The sequence below is a fragment of the Euprymna scolopes genome, chromosome 5 (genome assembly GCF_053919585.1).
Source record: "Euprymna scolopes isolate OS-2025 chromosome 5, ASM5391958v1, whole genome shotgun sequence".
NCBI classification, from domain to species: domain Eukaryota; kingdom Metazoa; phylum Mollusca; class Cephalopoda; order Sepiida; family Sepiolidae; genus Euprymna; species Euprymna scolopes.
The window spans coordinates 65,068,179-65,094,028 of NC_136486.1; the positions used below are offsets into that span (position 1 = coordinate 65,068,179).

Here is a 25,850-nt window from a genome sequence, read left to right on the forward strand (position 1 = left end):
AAACAAAACTGTAAATTTTTAATATCACGAACCAAATCTGACCGGACACATTTTAGTGACAACTTGAGTTCGGAAGTTCTTATATGTATTTTATTCATTGTCCGTTTGTAATCTAATTAGACACAAGCCTTAAAAAGTCAATAAATATATCAGAGCTAATTCCATCGTGTGAGTAACCTTTAATACTAGAAAATCCAAACTAGTTCAGGTTTTAAAGAAACAAGAAATTCAGTCATCACTTTCTTATTACTTTCTAGATTTTCAGAAAAGATGCCGCCTGCTTTTTCTTTCCGCGCAATTTTTTTCCAATTGACACTGATAAGAAATTAAGTTACGAGCTACGCTCATATATAGTCTACTTAAATCACTTATCTGCTATTGTTATTCCTGATGTATTACACGTGTTTAATAGACGTCAACATGAGTTTGTAATTAAGAATTTTTTTTTAAAGCAAGATTGCTTCATCATTAGGCAAGTTTGTAATCAGATGTATTTTGATATAGTGAAACCATTATTATTTGTCGTAAAAGTAGCTTTGACTCAGTAACAAATAAAACTGAACAGAAAAATAAAATAATCTATCGATGCAGTATATTTCGTCGCAAGTATAGATAAACAATCGGAAATGTCAAACAAGAATCGATATTAGGAAGACACAACTATTCACTCTGCAACTGTTGCGAAATTTCAAATTTAAGCAGGACATATTGACGACATATCAAAATAGAATACAGTACAGGTAACGGAAAACATTTTAAAAAATACCCCAGTTGTATATTGAGGAACCTACACGAGTACCTTCATACATATTATTGTAACTGATCAACTGGCCTGAAGTTTTACAACTTAATGCATGTGTGAAGGAAGACTTTAAGTGTATATCCTACAAGCGTCAAACAAGCTAGATATTGACTGAGAAGACAAAGAACCTCAGGCTAATCAAGTACGTCAGGTTGCTCAACAAACTAAAGCATCACAAGATGACAAACATGCTCTCGTTCTTTTCAGATGTGAAGAACTTCTGCCAGGATCAGGTGCACAATAGCCAGTGCATGATTGCTAAGCATAACAACGACGTGTCCAGGGTGATGAAGAGAAAATTTTCAACCACGGTTATGGTCTTTGCTGAAGTTTTAAGTGAGAACCGTACCATGCCACCTCGCATCTTCGAAGTCGACTTGAAAGTCAACACCAGTGTATTTTGATGTGCTGAAGAGTGTGGGGATCCCCTGATGCAATCAGGTGACCAAGTGTGGGAGCAGGACTCGGTACCGGCCCACAAGTGCAAAGACACATAGGCTTGGCTTCAGAGGGAATGCTACGACTTTGTACCCTTCTCTCACTGTATCACTCCTCCCTCGACCTAAATCATGTGAACTACTTCGGCATACGTCGAGAAAATCACCAACATGATCTCCAACAACACCAAAACCAGCCAGATCGTCGCCATGCGCCGAGTATTTGCCGAGCTCCCAACAGCGCTCGTGGAATAGGCATACTCCCAGTTCCGGACTCGTATCGAGGCAGTGATTGAGGCTGAAGACAGCAACATTGAATATATGTCAGTTCTACTACATAATCAAGTTATCCGAATTAGTTTTTTCGATAAAAGCTTTAAAATAAAGCTGTAGTTTTTTTCTCTTATGGGCGACGATTTCATTGTTCAACACACTCTTTCTCTCCCTCCTGCCTCCCTCTCTTTATATATATATATATATATATATATATATATATATATTAGCTGTACCCTGCCACGCGTTGCTGTGGCTGAAATTGGCGCAATGGAAAAACTTCCAAAATGATAAAAAGCATGTTTCTTATAGGTTTAATTTTCCATTTCGTATGGGTACACAGATTTTGTTGTTCCATTTTCTTTGCCGGTGTAGAGATTTCCTGGTTTGGTGACTCTTGTATACGTAACATAAACAGTCAGTGTGTAACCGTAGGCCACACAATTGTAAAGATTGTTCCCTGTGATTTGTTGATGGTTATTGCAAACGATAATACAATTGGAAAGTGCAATTTCCTAAAGTGTAATCATGTATCCGGTGGAATCATAGGAATGCATGGAATTAAGATATACTCATCTGTAAAAAGTCATGTTATGATTGTTGTTTCTATGATATTGTTTGTTAATTTTTTTACTGCAAGCCAGGTGCCTTTGCAAAGCTTGGATTGGTTTATATTTCACAACATGATAATTAGTACACCAAATTTCAGTTGTAACACATGCAGTAGCATCTCTTGCAAATCTAGCTGTTGGATAATTAAGCACTTTATCTGCTTTCACAACAGTGTCGATGGATTTGTATTTGACTCACATGTTTCATTGAATAATAGCGTGGACGTCTTTGTATTGACCTGCAAGAATAGCTCGTTCACTCAGTCAAGTGGAATTCTTATAATTTGAATATCTGCAAAAATATTTTAAACTAACTCTTCTTTTGTTGTAATAAAGTTACAGAAGTTAAAAGTCAAAGAATTTTGCCCTTATCTCTGACCAGCTGGCTCTTTCCGTACCCAATTTCCCACAAGTGATGCAAAATTTTATGTGCGGACCGAACTGGACATGCATATTTATAGTTAAGTTTAATGTCTTCACATGGCACAAAAATGTAGAGTATTTGAGGCAAGCACTTATTTCATCTGCTGGTGTTAACTGACGAATAACAGGTAACATTTGTCTGAAATCTCCTGCAAGTAATATTACAAATCTTGCAAGGATCGACCAAGAGTCTCGAGTGTTTTTTTGCGTACCATTGTGCATTCATCCTAAACAATAAGTTTGCATTTCTGCAATATTTTTCCCCCCATATTGGATTTTTTCGAGATGTCAAACATGAGATTTTTGGAAAAAGTGAATGTTTCAAAGTAGAAGAAATAATTCTTCTACTTGGCAGCAAGATTGCAGATATTCCTCATGCAGCAAGGGCTAAGGCTATGACATTTTGTTACCGAATGGCTGCCAAAATCAATTTAATTAGAAAGGTTTTACCAGTTACTTCTGGTGCTGTTCAAGGTAGCAGTAATTTCCAAATAACTTCTATTCTCAGAGTTCAGTAAATTAGGTGACTAAAATAGGATTTATCCATGTTTTGACAATGCCTTATTCACTGTAATTAATTTGAGAGACTTAAATAGGATGAGAGATTAGAGATGGACGGATAGAGAGGAAGATATATAGACATAAAAGAGAAAGTGAGAGGAAAATAGAGAAAGAGAAGGAGATAGAGAGAGATAAAGGGATTGATAGATAAACAGAGAGAGAGAGAGAGAGAGAGTTAGAAACAGAGAGGGCGAGAGAGAGAGGAAAGGAGAGAGATAGAGGGAGTTAGAGAGAGAAAGGGGCTCCAAGAGAGATGGAGAGGGTGATATAGAGAGAAAGATAGATTAAGAGAGGGAAAGGGAGAGATGGATAGAGAGAGGGGGGAGAGAAACAGAAGGTGAACTACACTTCACCGTTTTTTCCTCGTTCAGTAGAGAAGAAATATTTCGAGACTGAGGCAATTTTAGTTTTTTGTTACTATCCAGATTACCCCTTTTTTTCGGGGGCTAGATTTTCCACACATTAGAAACCGACCGGATTATCTGCACTTTCACCTAACAAATTAATAAAAGAAAAACATATTGTAAAATTTGAATTTAGTGTGAAAATGCTATTTTAAAAAATAGTACGATAACATAAGTGCATAAGTGCCACTTTAGATACTCCTTGGGCATGAGTTCCATGGCGACCAGCATAATTATTTAATGGTTGCTCCCTTAGTCCCGCCTAGTCAAGGCTAATGTATGCGCACGTAACATTTTTTTATTTACTGACGTTGGCTTAGTAACTAAACGATTTATTGATAATTTCGTAACCCTTAAACGCATGTCGGAAGATTTAAATTGGTTCATTATTGTTGTAATGAAAAAAAGTTTAATTCAACACAAAACCAAAAACCCATATTAATGATAAATGATTTATAATTCTATTCATTGAAATTTACTAATTTTTAAATAAAAAAGTAAAAAAAAGTTAATAAAAAAATAGTTGCTTATGTGCGCATGTAAAAATGTTTGTAAAACTGAGAAATTTAATAATTTAAAAATCTTGGTATATTTTTTTAGATTAGGTCCATCTTATAATCACACCTAACCTCCTCATCTTAAGAACAGCTTCCGGAATAAACACCATTTTTGGAGGGGGATGAAAAATATTTGCAAAATTTAATTGATATTTGCTGTCAACATACCCACCCGAAAATACTATTAAAAAAGGAGGGGTTCAGTGGCCGTTGCAGAGAAGTAGATTTATTTATCAATAAAAGTCGTCATTTAAAAAAGTTAATTGTGGAGGTGAACCTAAATGTAAATATTTACCCAAAAAATTATCAACTAATGTAAATTAAAAATGTCTGTAAAAGTGAGAACTCATCAATACCTGGTTTAGTTTTTTTTTTAATATTCATGAAAAGAGTTAAGCCAACGTAAGTAAATACATGAATTACAAATGTTTGTGAGAAATTATTAATAAATGTTTAGTAACGTTTTATTCTTTTAATATTCATAAAGAGTAAAATTTTTTTCCAATATTCATGAAAAGAGTTAAGCCAACGTAAATAAATAAATGTTTGTAAAAGTGACAAATTCAGGTTTATTTACTTTTTTTATTCATGAAAAGAGTTAAGCCAACGTAAATAAATAATGTTTGTAAACGTGCGAAAGGCAACGTAAGTAAATAAATGATTTTACATGCGCATGCGTTAGTCTTGACTAAGGGGGCTAAGCGAGCGACCATTAAATAATTCTGCTAGTCGCCATGGAACTCAACGCCCAAGGAGTACCCCACTTTATTTTAAATATTTATTTTCCAAAGGACTGTTTGAATAAATCAACAATGAATAAAATGGCGATTCTACCCTTTATTGCCGAAATTGGAGACTCCATTTTTTTCACGCACTTGCTATCCAAATCTAGGGGAGACATAATTATATGATAAAACGATTGCTTCCGGAAAGGGAAAGAATAAATTTACCAAATTTAACATTTATTACTTCCTGAAACGTAAAATTAAACAAAAATTATAATTTATTACCTCCAGAAAAATTGGTAAACCGATATTACTGGAGAAAATGACTCTTGACAATTCAAAATAATGTTTAAAATTAGTTATTTGTGCGAAAAAAAAACTTCCGGAAAGAACTATGAAAAAAGTAAATAAAGAAAGTGAAAAAGAACATATATCCATACTTGTTTAATTGGAAATATTTTGATTTAATATATGTTTTTTATTCAATTCTAACGTTAAAGTACAGAATAGGTACAAAACACCCTCCCCTCCCTATGTTAAGAATGGCTTTTTTAAATAACGTTATTATTTCAGCAAGGATCACTCTCTGCATGAACACCTGTTTTTACTGATCTTGTAATTCGAGAGTAGTTGAAACGGAAGTTACCGGAAATAAAACCGGGCAGTCTCGCAGAAACGACTTACGAAAAATATTTCTATCTTAATTAATATTTTTATAATTCGCAATGTTAAATTATTTTAATAACATGCACACATTCCTTGGCTTTACAGATAGATTTTCTGAAAATTTCAATTAGATTCGTAATGTAGAAATATGGTTTTATCGATTTAGAACGAACCAAGAATTACGTTTATATATATATATATATATATATATATATATATATATATATATATATATATATATATATATGAAGTAAGGGAAAATAAGTCATAGTCACTTCCAGTGATATTATATTCCATAGTATTAACGAAGTTGCTTTTAATAATCGGCATCATTTATTAGCAGTGAAAAAAAAAGAACTTTATAGATAGTTGATTGCATACGTCTAAACTGATACATAATTCTTGCAGTTAATCAGTTGATGCGGAAAAGAACATTCGTAGTCTTATCAGTAAAACCATTCTGCGACTAATAATCAAGTTATACAAGTTCTGGAAACAATGGTAATAATGTTTTTAGATAGAAATTTAAAAGTTGCTCAAAGTTTTAACTGGTACTAGTTTTTCTATAGTAAAAACCATAGCGAATAATTATGCGGATTATTGTTTAGAGGGGCCTTCGTTGTGTAACCAGGGGAAAATGTAAGACGTTTCTTATGATATCAAGGGATGAAATCTATAATATAAAGCTGAATGTCTGTGTGTGTGTGTGTGTGTGTTCATGCACTATTATCCAAACACAACGTGTGCCCTATATTTGTATATTAGTTACAGTATAATACTACAACACTTGCTTGATTGAAACTTTCTGTATTGCATAAGTAAAGGGTGCAAATAGCTAATAAGAGGAAATCTTCAGATAAAACATGAATGAATTAATGACATAAATGAGACTTCAATTCGCAATTTCCTCCTGTCTCACCAGTTACTATGGCAACAAGTGTTCTGATTGAGGTGCGACGATGCAGTATTATTCAGCAGTGGAATCAGGAGGTGATGACAGCTTAAGTATTTTAGAAAACTTCACGCGGCTCCACCCGTAAGTACTCGAAATATTCTAATAAAAATGCTTACAAGAAATATCTAATGGAATTATTGCCAACAATAATCTTCGTAGTCATTAGAATTAAATGAAAGAATAATTCTCTATAAAAACAACAACATCTATTATTTTCTTATTGGAATCCTTTTAGATACGTAATTTGTATATTTACTTATTTACGGACTCTTATCCTCATCTACATAGCTGTTGTTTCACTAGATTTCAGCTAACTATTCCTCTGACTTTTGTCAGGTGGTTAACCGTAACTGTACGTTCAGTAATTACTGCTGTTCTATAAGCTCGTTATTTCAAATAATTTTCTAGTCGGCTTTGGGTAGGATTGAAACCGCTATCTTCAAACAATGATCCCCTGGCATCGGGGACATTCCATGTCTCTATCCACGAACGGTTATTCGTAAAATCGATTAAATTAGCGTGATAGTACGATAACTTTCTTGTGATACATTCTAATTGATATGTACGTTTTTTAAGACACAAATGTAGAATGTACCAACAATAACCAAATATGTCAAAGGTCATCAACTTATATTTAAAATATATATTTAAACATTTATAAGATTTATAACTGTTTGGAATGCACCATCTGTATAAACAAGTGTTTCATTCATATATAAATAATAGATACATACAGTACATTACCCTTTTATACCTAACATGAAAGAATAAATGATAATCAACAAATAAAAAATGTGGATATATATATATATATATATATATATATATATATATATATTGTTATGATTGGAAGCAATCCAAGTGAGTTAACAACTAAATAAATAGTTAATAAATGATAGTTTGTGCATAGCTTGCAGTCAGTATTCTTTTCATTAAATTTTAGTATTAAGAACATCTTGTTTTACGCTTGCTTAATGAAAATTTATTGTGTTTGTGTGTATTTTTTTTCTATTTTCCATAATGCATTATTCGCTTATTCATTGAAAAGTGAAACCATATTTGCCTGCTGAAGGAAAACAATGTTCGACGATTAACAAAGTTATTGAATGATGATAATTGTATTCAATCGCATTCGATGAAAACATCAAATGAAGCGCCGGAAAGCGTTACGTGTATAATACGTTTAGAGTTTTTCCATTCAAGCAATGTTTTACAGGTTGATATTAGGATTCATGAATATATACAATAATCAACGCATTAGTACCAGTAATTAGGTTTCTTTCCAAAGGCGTCATTATACAGCCAAAAACATATACATTTGACTGGACATCATTTAACTGCTGTTGTTTAGATCACTATGACATCAATAGAAATTCGCAACGTACTCTGTCTTCATTGGTATGTCTTCTTTTATGTTATTATACTCTACATATCCTATTATATATATTTGATCAATCTATCCTTACATCTCTTTATTTATACACAAAACCACACAGACACACACACAATATATATATATATATATATATATATATATATATATATATATATATATATATATATAATCAATCTGTTTTGTGTGGGTGGATTATAGTATTTCTAATATAATTATGTGTTCTTAGATTTGTGAAAACTGGCTACAGAGACACGTATAACGGAAAGAATACAACATTATAAGGAAAAATGAAATGTAATAAGTCCCCAGACGTACCTCTCCACCGTACAGTATATTGATATACTAAAGCTGCCTGGGATAGCTTCCGTACATTTATATCGGATCTACCTCTGCGTTCCATGTTTAAAAAGGATGTGTCCTCTATAGTATCAGACCGTACGGAATGGTTAATTGTAGGTATAGACCGTTTCATACTCTCAAAAATTCCAGCAAAAACCTAACAGTCAGCCATGGTCTCTCCAGAATATGCGCTGCCATTGCGCACAGAAATCACTTTTTCCATTGCTTCCAACGTAATAGATGTATGGAAACTAAAGCCGTTTTCAGGACTGCCAGCAACCATTGTAAGAAAGTAATAAAGAACGCAAGAGAGTTGTATGCTCAGTCCGTCAAGTTCAAAGTAGCTGAGCAGCGGTTTGGTTCCCACCAGTTTTGGCAAATAGCAAACAGAATCCTGAACAGAAACGTGTGCTCTATCTCAACTATTATCAATGGACCTGGGTTAATATCGTCAGCATCAGACAAAGTTAAATTCTTTGCCAAGAACTTTGCAGCTAATTCTACTCTTTGCGACCAAGGCCGCCAACCCCCAATATTTCCTCCTGTATCAGAAAACACGCTATGTGATATACATATATCTGTACGTGATGTTGCCAAGCTAATCAAAAACCTTCATTCCAGTAAAGCAACTGGCCCTGACGGTATTCCAATTATAGTACTCACAGAAACTTTAACCATAACTAGCGCCCATACTTACAAAACTGTTTAAACGTTGTCTTAAGGAGAATAGCTTCCCATCACCCTGGAAAATCTCATCAGTATGCCCTGTATTTAAGAATTCAGGTGATTGCTCATCCCCCTCTCAGTACAGGCCAATAAGTCTCCTGTGCGTCATAACCTTCTTAGTAACACACAATATGGTTTCCGTTCTGCTAGATCTACTTTAAAATAACTTTTTTAGATTAATTTTTTAAAATTTCTTTCAGAATAGTAATATCTCATAGCATTAGCAAATCTCTCGACGGAGGCAACCTTTCTAGGGCACTTGTTCTTGACATATCTAAGGTCTTTGATAGGGTATGACATAAATGTTTACTTTACTGGATCTCTAGCTATGGTGTAGCTGGAAATGTCTTCTCAATTATGAAATCATTTTTTTCTGATAGGTTCATAAGAGTAGTAGTTGAGGAGCAAAAATCAGAAGCTCACAGTATTAATGCTGGAGTCCCTCAGGGTTCATCCTGGGCCCAATTCTTTTCTTGATCTACATTAATGATCTTCCAAATCACATCCTCACATCATATGTATACATTTATGCTGATGACACTACCATATATATCACGTCTTCAGGAGATCTCAACTTTTGACAAGCTTCTGGGCTTGACCGTTACTCCAGATCTTAAATGGAACACATTACATTAAATCTGTTGCCAAGGCCGCTGGAAAAATGGTGAGATCTTTCTATCGATCCAGTAGATATCTCAGTGCTAATGCAATTCTCTATCGATATAAAAGCCAGGTACGTTCAAGGATGGAATACTGTTGCCACATCTTGGCAAGAGCTGCTATAAAGGATTTCAAAATAGATTTCGTAGCCTTGTAAGAGATGTCCTTTTCTCTTCCCTGTAACCTCTATCTCACAGAAGAGATGTTGCGAGTTTGTATTTTCATGGAAAGTGTTCGACTGAGTTCCAGTCTATGCCCCCCTCGCCAGACTTTCACAAGAAACACTGGTCTAGCTGAACACACTATCAATATTTCCCCCCACAACTCTTTATCTGTGCCTAAACCTAAACGTAGATTCCATGAACAAAGCTGCTTTATTAGAACTGCACGCCTGTGGAATTGTCTTCCGTTTTCCTGCTTTCTGGCTAACTACAATATGGTTGTCTTCAAGTCTAACATAAACAAGTTCTTGATGAGCTGTTCCATATAAGTTAACAAATTTACCCAATTTCCATTACTTATGATTACCATATTCTCCATTTTCTACTGTACATACTTTAACCCTTATCCTCGAGTGGAATCTTGGCCTTGATAATGTTGTGATGCCTGTGTAAAAAAAAACCCAAAAAACCCATCAGTTTATAATTTTTTTCCAAATGGTTTGAATCAGAAATAAAAGATCAAAGGCATCACACAGACACACACATTCTATCTATCTATCTATATCTATATCTATATATATACAAGTTAGAAAAGGATTTCATCGAAAGAATGAAAATTGTTAAACAAAATTTAAATTGAATAAAAAATTACCTTGGATTTATTTAATGTAATGTACATTCTGTTGCACTTAAAAAAATCATTGAACATTTTTATATCTATATCATTAATTGCTAGATGAAAGATAATGATTTTGAAGTGCAACAAAATGTACATTACATAAAATAAATCCAAGGATTTTTTTTTTGTTTTGATTCAATTTAAATTAAATTTTTATACCTTACTTTGTAAAATGTATAAAAGTGCACTTTGAAGATAAATAAATTTCAAATTGAATCATGTACCTTTATTTTTAAAGCCTATAGTAAACACATTTTGTTTAACAATTTTCATGCCTTGGATAAAATGCTTTTCTATCTTGTATCTTATCTTTTTAAGATTATATTTTAAACCTCTCTTTCTCTCTATTCCAGTTTGTATTTCTCCTAACACCACAACTCATTTTTGCAACCCCCTCTTTGTATTATTACAGGGCTGAATATTCTCTCTTTCAGTTTGTATCCCTCCTCACACTACAACTCATTTTTGCAACCTCATCTTTGTATTATTTCAGATCTGAATATTCTCTCTGTTTCAGTTTGTATTTCTCCTAACACCACAACTTTTTTCTCAACACCCTCTTTGTAATACAGGTCTGAATAATGAGAAAATATGAATTTCTTTTAACAAAAACTTTAAAATAACGTTTTTAGATTAAATTTTTAAAAACTTCTTTCAGAATAGAAAATTTTTAAAAATTAATAAGGAAGATATTTCTATATAGCTTTCATTTACAAATATTCAGTACATAACGAGAAAAATAGAGATGAAAATTTCAAAGGGAGGGTATAACTGGTTACGGTCAATAGTAGTCCTCGCCAGCGAAAGTCTTTGTTATTATTATTCTATTATTATTATTATTATTATTATTATTATTATTATTATTATTATTATTATTATTATTATTATTATTATTTGAAACATTTTGTGTCCTGCTCTTTCACTTGAGGACTAATACATTAGATCAAATAATCCAAATACAAACGATTAATTAGTATATAGACGTTAAATAATTAATGCATCATACAAATCCCCATTCTTCTCACGCCAAACCCTTTAATAACTAAAAGATCAAACAATAAAGCGAGGATAAGAAAGAAATAGATTTAAGCGAAACGCCGCTCAAAAGCAAGACATTCACATTTTCTCACATAACCGAGGGCTTAGAACAAATATCGATAACGTAGAATCTTTTCTTCTAGTAAAATACTTAGATCCGTTGGAACTAAGTGAAACAACACAATACTCCCCCATTTCCACAGTTAATTTCAATATGACTGAATACCTACCAATTTACAATGATGATTCTGGCAAGTATACTTTCTTATAGAGTTGATATTTGGAAACTCTCCTCTTTGCTGAAGAAAATAAGCTAGAATAGATTGAATTGATTTTGAACTGTAGCCACGCGATTCCTAATCGCATATGCAGTTTCCTCATTGTGTATTCTCACATACTTTCAATTTTCGAACGTACCACTCGGTTCGTAAGGACTAGCAAGCCTCACTACGCAACATTCTGTTTAATTCACAGCCCGTGATTTATGGGACAAATGTTCATATTTCTTTCGGGAACGCTGATCACCTTGTTGCAATGATTGACATCATCCCAAAGTCTCGAAGCACGTTACTTAAAACGATTATGTGTTTCAAACGGGATGAAAAGTATCCTTAAGTGGAGACTCGCCAAGGAATCAAATATTTTCCCTCTCTTCTGATCAACGCATGCATAAGGTAATAACCGAATGGACCAAAGTGGACGTTGAAGCACACATCCCAATGCAGAAATTTTTTCCAAGAATTCATCTCGAACTGTGTAACGTTTATTGCTCAAAAGCAGAAAGTATTTTACCACTTTAATTGCCATAAGTCAAATAAAAATAAACGGTTGTAGCACCGAGAAATCATTGAAATGTTTTAATAATAGAAGCTAGGAGAGAGTATACCGGGAGACTAAAAACATAATGTTACAGACACTAAGAACTTTGATTACTAGCAAATCTATGATAATGCTATGAAAATGTGCAATCAATATTTCTCTGCCATTCAACTACAACGTTATTGTTTGAACTGACACTAATTGGCTGAACTATTTGGCCAGCAGTTCACGTTGAATTTTACTTAGGATTCTGCAAACGACTCCCACAAAAGTTTTCCCTTGCTAACTGAATACACTTGCAATGACATGATCATCACCGCATCGTATATTCGCATAAAAAGCATAACATTTCGAAGCATGTTCCCGGTAATAGTTATAAAGCATTCTCTAGAGAGCTGATACCTATATTTTCCAAGATCTATATTAAAAGCCTTATCGAATTTTACTTCACTATATATGCGTATGTAGACCAAGTCTTATATGTGGGGTTGCCCCCACATATGGTCTTTGCTTGCAGTATCTGCCGGAATATATACTATACTTTTATCTTGGCCAAAAGGCCAAGAATAGGATATTTATTTGCCCCCCCCCCCCACCGATCAAATTAGGCACAAGGCCGATTTTTAATATGAGGAGTGAAGGGGAAATGAGGACCAACTCCCCGGAGAGTAGAGGATCTGGATAGTGACAATTGGTATGAAGGGTTGCCCCTACATTGACCAAGGTCTTATATATGTGGTTGCCTCACATATGATCTTTGCTTGCAGTATCTGCCAGAACACATACTACACTTTGAGATATTAAATCATTTATTCATGTTAAAAATACAGTTAAAATCAACAATGAACAAAAAACTTAGGCACATGATCAACTAAAAAGGGGGGGATTGTGGGGGTCGTTACTCATCCTTGTCACTCCAGAACTAAACAAAAAAAAGTTTCTCCCAGCTAGTGTCTTCTTTTACCATAATACCGCATTCACTCTTTCATACTGGGGGACGGCCTACTTAACTCCCAATTTATAAAACATTTTTTATTGACGTGTAAAAACAAAAATAATAACAATAAAATGGTACAATAATTCATTTGTGTCGAGGGTGGGGGGAAGAAAAAAAACAAAAGGTAATTAGTAGGACCTTCCCAACCCCGTCTAGTTGATAGACCGCCCGTTTCACTAGGTTTGTAAAAGGAACCTCGCTTTTGTGGGTCAGTCTCTAAGTGGGGATGCCCTCTAGATGGTGGTGAATGGAGAAAAGAAAATTTTGTGGGTAAAGAATGGGGGTTTGTTTGTATTTCTTTCTCTCCAAGATGGGTGGGGGTGAAAACAAAAATTGCAAGATAAATTGCATGGGTTGTTGTCGCCTGTTTTGGCGCGGGCGCTGTCTCAGGCGTTGTGACCGACTTTTGAGCCATTTTATTAGGGGTTACCCTTTGGGGGCAACTCCTAGCCATATGGCCCTGCTTTTGGCAGAACCAGCAGTGCGGACGACGGCCCTCCACCACTACCGTCCTTGTCTGTCAGTAGCGCTTGTATCTCCCGAACCCCCTCCCTCTTCAGCCTTATTGCTATTGTGTAGCAGTCCAAGTGAGTCCCAGTTTTTGACCGTACTGGGGTCACCTGTTCCACCTCACCGTACTGGCTGAAGAGGTATCCTAACAGTTCCGCAGATATTTTGGCTGGCACATTAAATACCTGCACCGGAGTCCTTCTCTTGCCCTGGTATATACTCTTGAGAGGTCAGTTGTTTTTCTATGATCTTCCCCCATGCAGACCCTCTTGGTGGTGTTGGTGTTGTTATGAGGTCATTGGTGGGGTTAGCCCGTTTTTTTGTCTTTTATGGAGGTCGCCTCTGCCTGTTTATTGGCGACGCATCCTGCCACCCCAGATTTTCTAGTTTGTCCTTTTGTGGGAGTGTCGCATTTTTGGGGGGCGGCTTCCTTTTGAGTGTCTTTTGGGCCTGACTCTCCTTGGTTAGAGTTTTTTTCGGGAGCATCTTTCCGTTTTAGGGAGTCGGCCTCTTGGGGAGTATGATCATTTTTGTTTACTTTGAGGCCATCTGTCCTTCCGCGTTTGTGAAGTCCAGGCGGTATGCCCCCCCCATTTTCTTGATCTGCTCCCCTTTATTGTCCTTTTGGCCTGGCGCCTTCCCCTTTTTGTGGTCGGAGTGAGATGCTACGACCGATTTTGGTTTTGCTCCCCTTTGTGGGGAGTCGCCCTCGAGGGGAGCTGTTGGTAAATTTTCCCCCTCCTGGGGAGCGCCAAATACTGTCATATCCGGGCGGTACGTTGTTTTTGCTCCTCCTGTGTGGGAGTCGTCTTGTGGAGGAGCAGTAGCCCCCTGGCTGGGGGTATCCATATTGGTGGCTCCCTGGCTGAGGGTATCCATATTTTTTTAAAATCATTGAAAAGAGTGACGTGGAGTCGGCGTCCAAAGTGGGGAGCCGATTGTGTCGCCAAAAAGAAGTGGCGCAAAAGGCGGCAAGAGGGGAGATAGAACTGAGAGAGGGAGTGGAAAGTTAGTGGAGGGAAGAGAGAAAGTGTTTCCGACCCTCCCTCTTAGGAAGGTCGTAAATCGGATCCCCCCGTGAGGGGGTTGAGCAGAGAAAGACAGACAAAGTGGGGGTGCGGACAGAACGCTACCCAACAAGCTCGTCAGTGTTCCGGGCACGAGAATGTGTCGCCAGAACAGCACTGCCTCACGCGGTGTATGTATCAGAGAACAGACACTATGTTATGTAATGGATGGCTGGAACCATCCGATACAAAACTGAAAAGAAAAAAAAACTTATTTAATAAAAGATTTAAAAGGTGGGCATCGAATAATCGATTGTCCACCAGTCGAAACGAAAAAGTGGTTACGTCGTAAACAGAGAAATCGGACGACGATTTTTTTGTTTGCAAAACAAGGAAACGTGAGATTCCTTGCAACTTGGCATGTATACAAAGTAAGCATGTGAGATACATTCACGTGTATCGATAAAGTCAATAGTCGGTCAGATGAAGAGGTGGCGAAAAGTTGTCAAAACGTGACCAGCAGACACACGCATCAGTATCGAGCAGAATGATTGACAGATCGCGTGGATTGGAAAAAAACCAAGCGAAAGATATGCCAATATAAGAGGTGAATTTTGGAGTTTAACCAGAGAAGGGAAGCAGAAGAAGAAGAAGCGGGAGAGAAGAGAGAAGAAGAAGAAGAAGAAGAAGAGAGAGAGACTCCGATAGAAAACGTGAGATGAACAGTAAGTCACACTGTTAAATTTTGAACTATTGAAAATCTCTGTGTAAAACGAAAATAATTTCAAAACAAAATATATTTTTATATAAAAAGCCGGTGTGTCTTACGTTTTGATTTGTTATGCTGAGTTACGTCTGACCTTTGTGTGCATAGCAAATTCTGGTTAGCCGGAATCATTATTTTGACAGGTATGACAGCTACAGAAGCCGAGAAATGAAAAATGCACAATCAAAGGGAAATAACTCTGTCGTCTTAACCGTTACCATAAAAACCAGAAAATTAAACAACTAGACGATCAATAAGAGACGGCTACTGGGTTTTTGTTGCAGCGGGGAACTTACTAATTACGACCGTTCCCAACCTGGGGGTCCTGACGCTATGTAACAACTACACTTTGATCTTGGCCAAAAGTCCCAGAAAAGCTGTGTTTATTTGCTCCCCCACTGAGCAAATTAGGCACAAGGCCGATTTTTAATGTGAGGAGTGAAGGGGAAATGGGAACCAACTCCTCGGGGAGTAGGGGAGCTTGATAGTGACAATTGGTATGAAGAGTTGCCCCTACATTGACGAACACATATGGTCTTTGCTTGCAGTATCTGCCGGAAAAGATACTACAATTTGATCTTAGCCAAAAGGCCAAGAAAATCTTTAAAAGCTAAGAACAGCTTCTATTAACAACATATCGTTGATCTTAACAAAAACGGCCAAGCACAAAAGTGTTACGGACAGACCGACCAACAGACCGAGGGAGTGACTTATGGAGTCGCTTGCACGCGACTAAAAACCTAATTTTCTATTTATTAAAAAAGATACAATATTGTTATCTACGGGTCATGGAATTGCATTCGATGCAAAAGATCTAGCTAATTTGCATATTCTTTTAAACCTTCATTTAAATTTATTTTTTTCGGTTTTCTTATGATCATTGTTAGTTTACTATTAAGTGTAATTATAATCATGCAGATATTCTACATTATTTATACTTGCGTAATATTTGCGTAAATAGGTTATAGTAAACACACACCTCTTTCTATATATACATTTATGTATGCGTATATATATTAATTTTAAAACAATTTTCCTACCAAACTAATCTGTCCGATTTTGGTCTAGATACATTAAACTTAATATATAGGGTATTCGAACCCATCGAAACATCATATTTGAGTTTTAGCCGCGGAAAATCAGTACAAATTGAGAAAATTTAAACTAAAATCAAATTTTCAATGTGAAGGTCAAACGACGGCATTACGAATATACATGTGTAACCTAATAGCTATGTGTCCATGTTTCAATTTTTAGTTTTGAAACATATATGTTTGTATAGCTCAAGCATGAATGTCAAAGAAAAAAAATAAATCGTTAGCAAAATGTTTTCATTTCGATTTTTGGTGCTGGCACACGAGTCATTTAAACAAACATACAATCATTTCTATATATTAGTTCCAATATAATATAATAATAAATACGAAATCGGCATTAATCAAAATATCATATTTAAGTGTATTTTACCACCGAACAATGCCAGGGAGGCCTGCTCGTATTTATATATAATGATGGTGGGCGAACACACGAAATGTACACTTATTAATTTTGGAAAATTAAACATAAAACAGTTGTGTAATTTAGTTATAAATGCGTTTTATAATACTACTAAACTCGCATTATACTGCACTATTAGATTAAATATTTGAAAAGAAATGATATGTCTATATATAAATATATATATATATATATATATATATGTATATATATATGTATATATACCGCTTTAAATATTTGGTAAATATAAATGTCTCATAGCATAACTCTTTTTCTAATATCTCAATGCTTTTATTATTATTATTATTATTATTATTATTATTATTATTATTATTATTATTATTGTTATTATTATTATTATTATATACTTGAGGGAAGAATAAATTCACTGTATTATACGCCTCAGCAAATACGTGAAACATATTTTCTAGAAATTGATAAAAATATTATTGTTTCGGCCTTTCCAAATCACATACATATCTATGATAGACAGAATATTAAAAATATATAAACTATCAATTGTTCATGAGGAAAATCAGTGCCTCTAAATATAAAGCGCATAGCTTGCCAAGAGTTTAACACGTAATGAATTCGGTATTTATTTAGTTGTTTTTAATCTTTTTAATTTGATCATTTTATATATAAAGTTCATTTATTATACAAGGGGAGTTCCAAAGTAGTGCCTCCTATTCTTCCGCCCGAATTAATCATAGGGGATTAAAATTAGATTGCTATTACGACTTAGGTTATAACCTGAAAAGTTTCATCTCTCAAAACCTGAAAGTTTAATCGCTCTGTTGTTGGTATTGACAGCGTGAAACTCTTAGAAAAACACTTATCATGGACTTTCGGCAGAAGAAGAGATGCATCATTTGATTCTTAGAAAAAGATTATTGACAATGGTTGTGGCCATGTAAAAAAGTAAATCTTAGAACAGAAAATGTTCGTACCATTCCCGTACTTCAAAGATCTTCAACTCTTTGACGTAAAAAAATAAGACCCTTTCCGCCTTGAACGACTGTTGCATTTTTCTCTTTTTCATCAACATTCTATTTTCCGAGTATATTGTTCAATCAATTTATTTCAGCGTTTAGAGCATGCATGAACACTAAAGATTCCTGATCTACGAACCCTTAATCCCGATAAGTGTACTGGAGAATAGAAACAATTTGTGTAAACGTTAAAATGAGCATGTAAAGTATATTTTAAAAGCTTTACGCTCTATTGTTCATTTTTGATAGAAATATTGCTTTTGAATTTATTGTACTAATATATATATATATATATATATATATATATATATATATATATGACGAGAGAGCGATAGAAAAAATGAATTCTATTATTAATATTTAGAAAGCAACTTTTACGTTTGTAAACACAAATCTTTGTTTGAAATAAGAGAAAAAACGTAGTTCTCTTTTAAACTTATTTGAAAAGTTCAGAATGTAATATATTTTTGTATTAGCAGCAATTCCTAAGAGAAGAAAATTAAAATAGAAAAAATCTCATATAATAAGCCATGTGCATTGTTGCTTCACTTAACCAATAAAATAGTAGGTTAGGTTAAAAATTAATGTACCTTTCCCATGTCAAATGTTATAGGGCACGGTTTGCATTATTATTTTTCTAATTTCGCTGTTCTACCTTTTTTTACAACCGTTTGCACTTCGCCATTTAAAGATATGTATTTGTATTTTCTCGACGCATTTTGTGCGAATTTTGTTCAAATTATTATTTTATTAGCTGTAAAATACAAGAACATTGTGCAAGGCAAAGAAAAATGAAAACAAGAAATAAAAGCTACATATTAAAGTCTCTTTCGTAAGTATAAGGTAATGCTGAAGTTTATATGTAAGCAAAATTACGGTGTTAAAAGTTTGACCTTTGTCCGCTTCATAGAACCACTTTCACAATGCACGTTGGAAGCTTTTTGTGGTTAAGATAAATTCGAGTGATCTCTCTTGGATTAAATAACTAGCGTATATACAAGAAAATTGAATCTTTTTTGTAAGCAGATAAACAAATACATTCCAAAGATTTTGTAGATTTAATACATTATAATTTAAATTGATTGTAATATACAATAAGAAATGACTTGAAAAATACATTTTAAAATGTAAATTAAATGACATAAATAAAAGGAATTTTTATGAATACGAACGTACGGTTGTTTCAGTTTTGACAGACGAATAGCTGGAAATCAAATATTTTAGTTTAAAAACATAATAACTTAAATTGAAAATCATATATAATAATTAATAAACAGATAAAATAAATTTAAGGAAGTAAAATATATTAAATAAAAGAACAAAATGAATAATTATAAATACGAAAGTATGGGTGAAAGAGAAAATAAATAAATTAATAAATAAAACTTGACCTAACCAACAATGGAAATTATACCCTCGACATCAGAGGTATGATATTGACTGTTTGTGACATGTAAAGCTTGTGGTTGAATATGTTTTCTCCATAGATTTTTCTGAAAAGTTTGTTACATTCCAAAATTCAGTGATAACATATGTTTCCCGTTTGCTGAAGGTTGTTAACGAAACAGATCTGAAACATATACGGGTAGGAGAAAATAAAATAAAATGTGTTTTCGAAAATTGTGAATAGAACGTAATATATATATATATATATATATATATATATATATATATATATATATATATATATATATATGCGCGCGTGTGTGTGTGTGTGTGTCTGTAGTTTGTCCTCGCGCAAAAGCGCATGCCACGAAATGTTTTCTGTTGTAAATGCGATTTCGCTTGCGAAGAGCTAATTGGATAGATTTTAAGCTTCTATTATGTTTCGATGTATTCAACTGTTTTCTCGATTTTTCGTTATATACTGGATATTTTTAATGAGAACTTTAAGGAATATATTCTACTTTCTACACCTTTTTGTTTCTACACCTTTTTGTTTCTACACCTTTTTGTTTTCAAAACTGATTTAAAAATTTTGCCTCTGAAAAATTTGTATAGAATTTTTTGTTTCGAAACTTTTGTATTTTTATTGTTAAGACATCACATATAATAAGAAGGAAGCAAAATGGCAGGAGGAGATGAAATATCTATAAAGACAGTAATAGGAACACACGCATAGGGGTAAAACCTAATATTGCTACTGCTAATAAATTTGTGACTGTCATATTTTTGAGGATATATATATATATATATATATATATATATATATATATATATATATATATATATACTAATAAAACAGATATGAGAGAGACGGGTTATAAACTTGGATTTACTAGTGTTTGGGATGCCTCCGTGTGTACATCTATGATCTTTAAAACAACTGTATTTCGGGTGAAAAATTATTATGCACTTACTTGTCATGTTGAATTTCGTATAAATTCTGAAAAATATAAAATTGATTAATAGAAAATATATAATATAAGGTTCTTGTGTAGATGAAGTATTTTTCAATCCAGTGCATTTTCGGTGAAAATATTATTACTTACTTGCGTGTCATGACGCAATTATTATATATTACTATTTCAAAAGGTATAGAAAATCATTCTATAGAAAAATAATTACAAAAAAATATAGTGTAATTGTGTAGATAAACGATTATTTAAATTAACAGATTTCAGGTGAAAACACTATAATATACTTAAGTGCCATGTCGAAATTAATATACATTCTAAAATGTACGGAAAATGAATTAACAGAAAAATAATTATAAACTAATATTGAGTAGGGTTGTAGATTAGGATTCCTTAAAAACACAAGCTTTCAGGTAAAAATATCATCACATGCCAAGTTTAATTTGTATAAAATCAAAACACTATGGAAAATAAATCAATAAAAATGATTAAAAGGACACTATAGTGTGCTTCTGTGTAGTAGGGATAATTTAAACTGACGTTTTTCATATGCGAACATTATTACGAACTTACTTGTGATGTCAAAATTGTTATGAATTCCAGAATTTATAGAAAATGAATTATGAAAAATAATAAAACACACCATTGTGTCCTTGTGTAGATTACATGTTATTTGAACCTACGCATCTCACTTAAAGACATTACAGAAAATGAATCAATAAGAAATTAATTTCCAGGGGCGCAGATATTTAGTTTTATTGGTGCTTCAGATTCAGAGATTTAATTGGCGATTTAGAGGTCTCGCGACTTTATTTTTTAGTAGTAAATTATTTCTCTGTATCATTAATAGCTAAATAATAGATACATTTAATTTTTAGTGCCAAAATGTATATAACATAAAATAAATCCAAGGTAATCTTTAAAATCAATTTAAATTATTATTTTAGATATTATATTTTGGAAAGTTTCTAAAAGTTCATTTGGAAAATTTCAAAATAAATCTTGTACTTTATTTGTAAAGTTTATAAAACCTACTTTGCTAAACTAATTTTCATCCACTGCAGAAGATTCTTTTCTTACTTCACATCAGTTGACATTTTTCTTTACAAATTAGAAAGAGGGTGAAAGTAAAATGTAGAAATCTTTTTTTTTTTTTACACGGTGATTACCACTTATCAAGGCCCGGAAGCCACTCAGGGATAAGGGTTATTGCAAGTACATTACGTTAGTGTGGAGATTTGATGAAGTGTTTAATTAAGGGGGCGGTTCATTAGGAATTGGTTAACATTGGACTTGAAGACATCCAAGTTGTAGTCCAGAGGGAAGCAGGCAGACGGAACAGAGTTCCACAGGCGTGCAGTTCTAAGAAAGAAGCTTTGTTCATGGAATCCGCGTTTTGATTTAGGCACAGATATAGAGTGGGGGAAATTTTTCACAGTGGATTCAGCTAGACGGGTGTTTTTCGTGAAAGATTGGCGAGGGGGGACCAGAGATTGGAGTTCAGACGAGCACCTGCCATGGAAATAACGATAAAACAAGGATAGGCTCGCAACATCTCTTCTGTGGGAGAGAGGTTGCAGGGTAGAGAAAAGGGCATCCCCCACTAAGCCACGAAGTCTATATTGTACTCTGTCAAGGCATGATAGACTGTTTTTAGCAGCTCCTGCCCAGATATGGCAACAGTATTCCATCCTTGGACGTACTTGGCTTTTATATAGATAGAGAATTGCATCAGTAGTGAGATATCTTCTGGAGCGGTAGAAGGATCCCACCATCTTTCCAGCGACCTTGGCAACAGACTTGATGTACGTGTTCCATTTCAGATCAGGAGTAAAGGTCAAACCCAGAAGCTTGTCAAAACACGGAGCCTCACCAAGACGAGAGCCATCCATCACAGTTGATGCGAGCTGGGGATCAGAGCGTTGATGATGTAAGGATAGGAGTTTGGTTTTAGATGCATTAAAGGTAACCAGCCACATCTTCCCCCACTGAACCACACGCTCGAGATCAGAGGAGAGAGAATCCGAGAGAACTTTGTCATTTACAGCCTTTGATGTGTTGCCGTAGATGGTCCTGTCATCAGCATAGATGTCAACAAATGATTTAAGTATGTGTTTAGGGAGGTCATTGATGTAGATCAGGAAGAGAGTTGGACCCAGGATTGACCCCTGAGGGACTCCAGCATTTATATTGCAGGCCTCCGATTTTTGTCCATCTACCACTACTCTTATGAGCCTATCGGAGAGAAATGATTTACTGATTGAGAAAACATTTCCAGTTATACCGTAGCTGGAAATCTTGTGAAATAGACCCTTATGCCATACCTTGTCGAAGGCCTTTGATATGTCAAGAGCAATTGCCCTAGAAAGGAAGCCTTTGTCAAGAGATTCACTAATCCTGTGGGATATAACCGTCAGCACATCTGCGGTAGATCTTGCAGAGCGGAAACCATATTGTGTGTCACTAAGAAGGTTATTCCTGCTGAGGTGGTTGACTTGCATGATACTTTCAGTGTTATGGTCTTCCACTAGATCGAAAAATAATTGTAAACATAGATTATAGAAACAACTTATTTATCAGTTGTTATTTTCAAATGTCGAACGACATAGAAGAGGAAGACTTTTTTCTATTTTCAGATTTCTTTCTTTTCTAACCGCTATTTGAAAATGGTGCGATATATTTCGTATAATCGACAACATATTTTATGAAGCGTTTCATAATTATTTTCGACGCTCTCATTGGCCAAAAGGAACAATAATGTACATCTTATTGAGTAACGCGGATAAATATTAAATTAAAAAAAGAAATAAAAACTTAAAATTTAAAACATTAATTTTCGTATAGATGAAGAGATAGTGATTTCAAGGCGGCCTTATGGGTTCGGTGTGTCAATACCGATCCAATTGGTTCTATAACACAAGATCAATATATCGATATTGCAAATCCTCGCATTATCTTATATGTAATTACGTGATTCTACAATTTTCAGAGGAAAGAATAGCAACAATAAGAATGTGCTCGTAAAAAGGCTTTTAAATCTTAATTTATGCGTAAAATATTACGTTCCAAGAGTGAAATATTTATAATTGATCTAATTAAAAGATTACGGTTAAAATTTAAGTAAGGTAAACTAATAAAGCAATAAGAACATTTGATCAGAAATAGCGCGATAAACACTTATAAATATATATTTATGATCTGAATTTTCTAAAGCTGTACATAGCAGAAAAAAACAAAAACATGATTCTAATGTAAAAGAATTCTGTAGATGTTCGTGATAAAACATTATATATGACGCATAATTCCATAAAGTAATCCGGTTCTTGATAAAACATGATATATGACGCATAATTCCATAAAGAAAACATTTTAAATATGATATTAAACTAATGTTTAATTTTCTCACATCCACTGCGACGAAGTATGAGTATATATTTACTGTTTAAAACTATTTTACTATTTCCAACGGGTACATACATTGACGCAAGTTCCGAATATATATATATATATATATATATATATATATATATATATATATATATATATATATATATATATATATATATTCGGAACTTTAAATTAAATAGCTGAAATGAAAGGCTGTGTATTTTTACTTTGAAACAATAAAATAACTGAAATGAAACGCTATGTGTGTAATTTCAATGAAAATTATTCGTCTGCTGCGCGTTCATTTGAAGCGCCCTGATTGGCTGATAGAGTATCGTACCGCTCGCCATGTTCCGGCGTTTTCCGACGGATGTCGATCAACGCTCGGCTAAGATCGTGGAGTCGGTGGGTGGAGTACTGCAGGAGTACCGTTAATTGTCCTACTTTTATTTATTGATATAGCTTTAACAGGACCTTTATATTTTTTAGAGAGTTTTCCATCGCACCCCCTTCCCCGCTATGCACGCACGCACACACACACACACACACACACACACACACACACACACACACACACACACACACATTCTTCCTTTCTTTCTTCTATAATCATAATCTATTAACGTCGGTTTTAAAACGATATTTTTTTAAATATGAAATTCTGAGTCTTAAACGCTCGTCTAGCGTTTCTTCTATGTTCGTTCATTTTGCATTAGTTCCAGATTTTTCTTTGTCGCCGAAGAGATTATACCGATTTTCCACAGTATATTATTACTGTTTTTAGGTGTATCGAAACCAATGGTACGACCTTGAAATATGTATATATAGTGTCATAATAAATATTGTATCTTCAGCTCTCACATCTACGATCGAGCACTTTATTGGATTTTTTTCATCACCTCTGGACACGCTATATATATATATATATATATATATATATATATATATATATAGGGTTATTGTATCGAGTGTAATAATTATATCAACACATTATTTAAAATTCGCAAAGTAAATAGAAATGTTGTTCTTAGTTATTTTCAGATAAAGATTTATTGTTCGTGCTGTTTTGATTTTTCGGACTACGATTCTCTTTTTGAATGCTATTGGCACAATGTTTCAGTCGGTGTAACTTCATATCTATTCCTCATTGACATTTTGCCTGAATATAAATGTATCATTTAATGCAATCGATTCTACTCTTATACTCCGAATAAAAGTAGTAATTGTGCATGTAAATGCCTTAATGTTATTTTCTATAAAGTTTCAGTCTAATATTTCAATTTTCAATTCAGGAAATTGTCCTGTTTCGGTTTTGTAGTTACGAATTTGTTCGACAAAAATGAGAATCCCTGCTTTACTTGCAACTGCATCTTTTGAAGTGGACTTATTATCATGCGGTTTTTTCCTGTTCATTTTTATTCGATTTTCTAAGTCACTTGCTTTGATATTTTTTGTTTATTTTATTTAATTACAAATTATCTATTTGCTGTACCAGCTTATTCTTTAATTAACCCATTCTTAAAATTTGCTAGACTTTTGTAGCAAATGTCCAAATTTAGTCAGTGTTACATCTATAGACCGTGAGCCACCATGAAACACCATTAGACTCCATTAGAGGAGGGCATATCTTCAGACATTCCTATTGAAAATGGTTCTATTAACGTATAATAAGTACAATACTTATTTATTTTTTGACACAGCAATTTATTCTTAAAGGAGAGTAGAAAAGGCATTGTGTGTGGATACATTTTCGGCAGCCCAGTAAGTTTCGCGTTCCCTACTTTGTTTCTCAGTACTTAGCTTCAACAAATGAGCCATGTTCCCGATAAACGGAGAAACACCTTGTTTACTTGGTTGACATTATTGTGTGAACAATAGCTAACCTTACTAAATTCTCTTTACATTTGATTGTTATTCTTGTTGTCATGTCAGTAATAAGAGTGCTGGAGGTAAACGTTTCCCTTAGCTGACGTTGTCCGCCTCATAACCACAGACCCGAAGCTTGGACTAACTCCCAATGAGTACATCTTTCAACAGGTGCATAATACCAGGGCTGTTGTATTGCCTTTTGATTGATTGCGTATGGACCATGCAGTAGCTTCTGT

The 25,850-nt window shown here is 34.0% G+C and overlaps 1 long non-coding RNA gene across 3 annotated transcripts in view; it reads right to left on the reverse strand.

Moving 5' to 3' along the window:
• LOC145276822 (uncharacterized) overlaps window positions 1–25,850 on the reverse strand; it is a 122,861-nt gene that overhangs the window by 59,944 nt on the left and 37,067 nt on the right. For all 3 annotated transcript variants that reach the window (XR_013868023.1, XR_013868024.1, XR_013868022.1), the window contains exon 3: window positions 20,362–20,387. This is a non-coding gene — a long non-coding RNA (uncharacterized LOC145276822). The remainder of the gene's footprint in view (window positions 1–20,361; window positions 20,388–25,850) is intronic.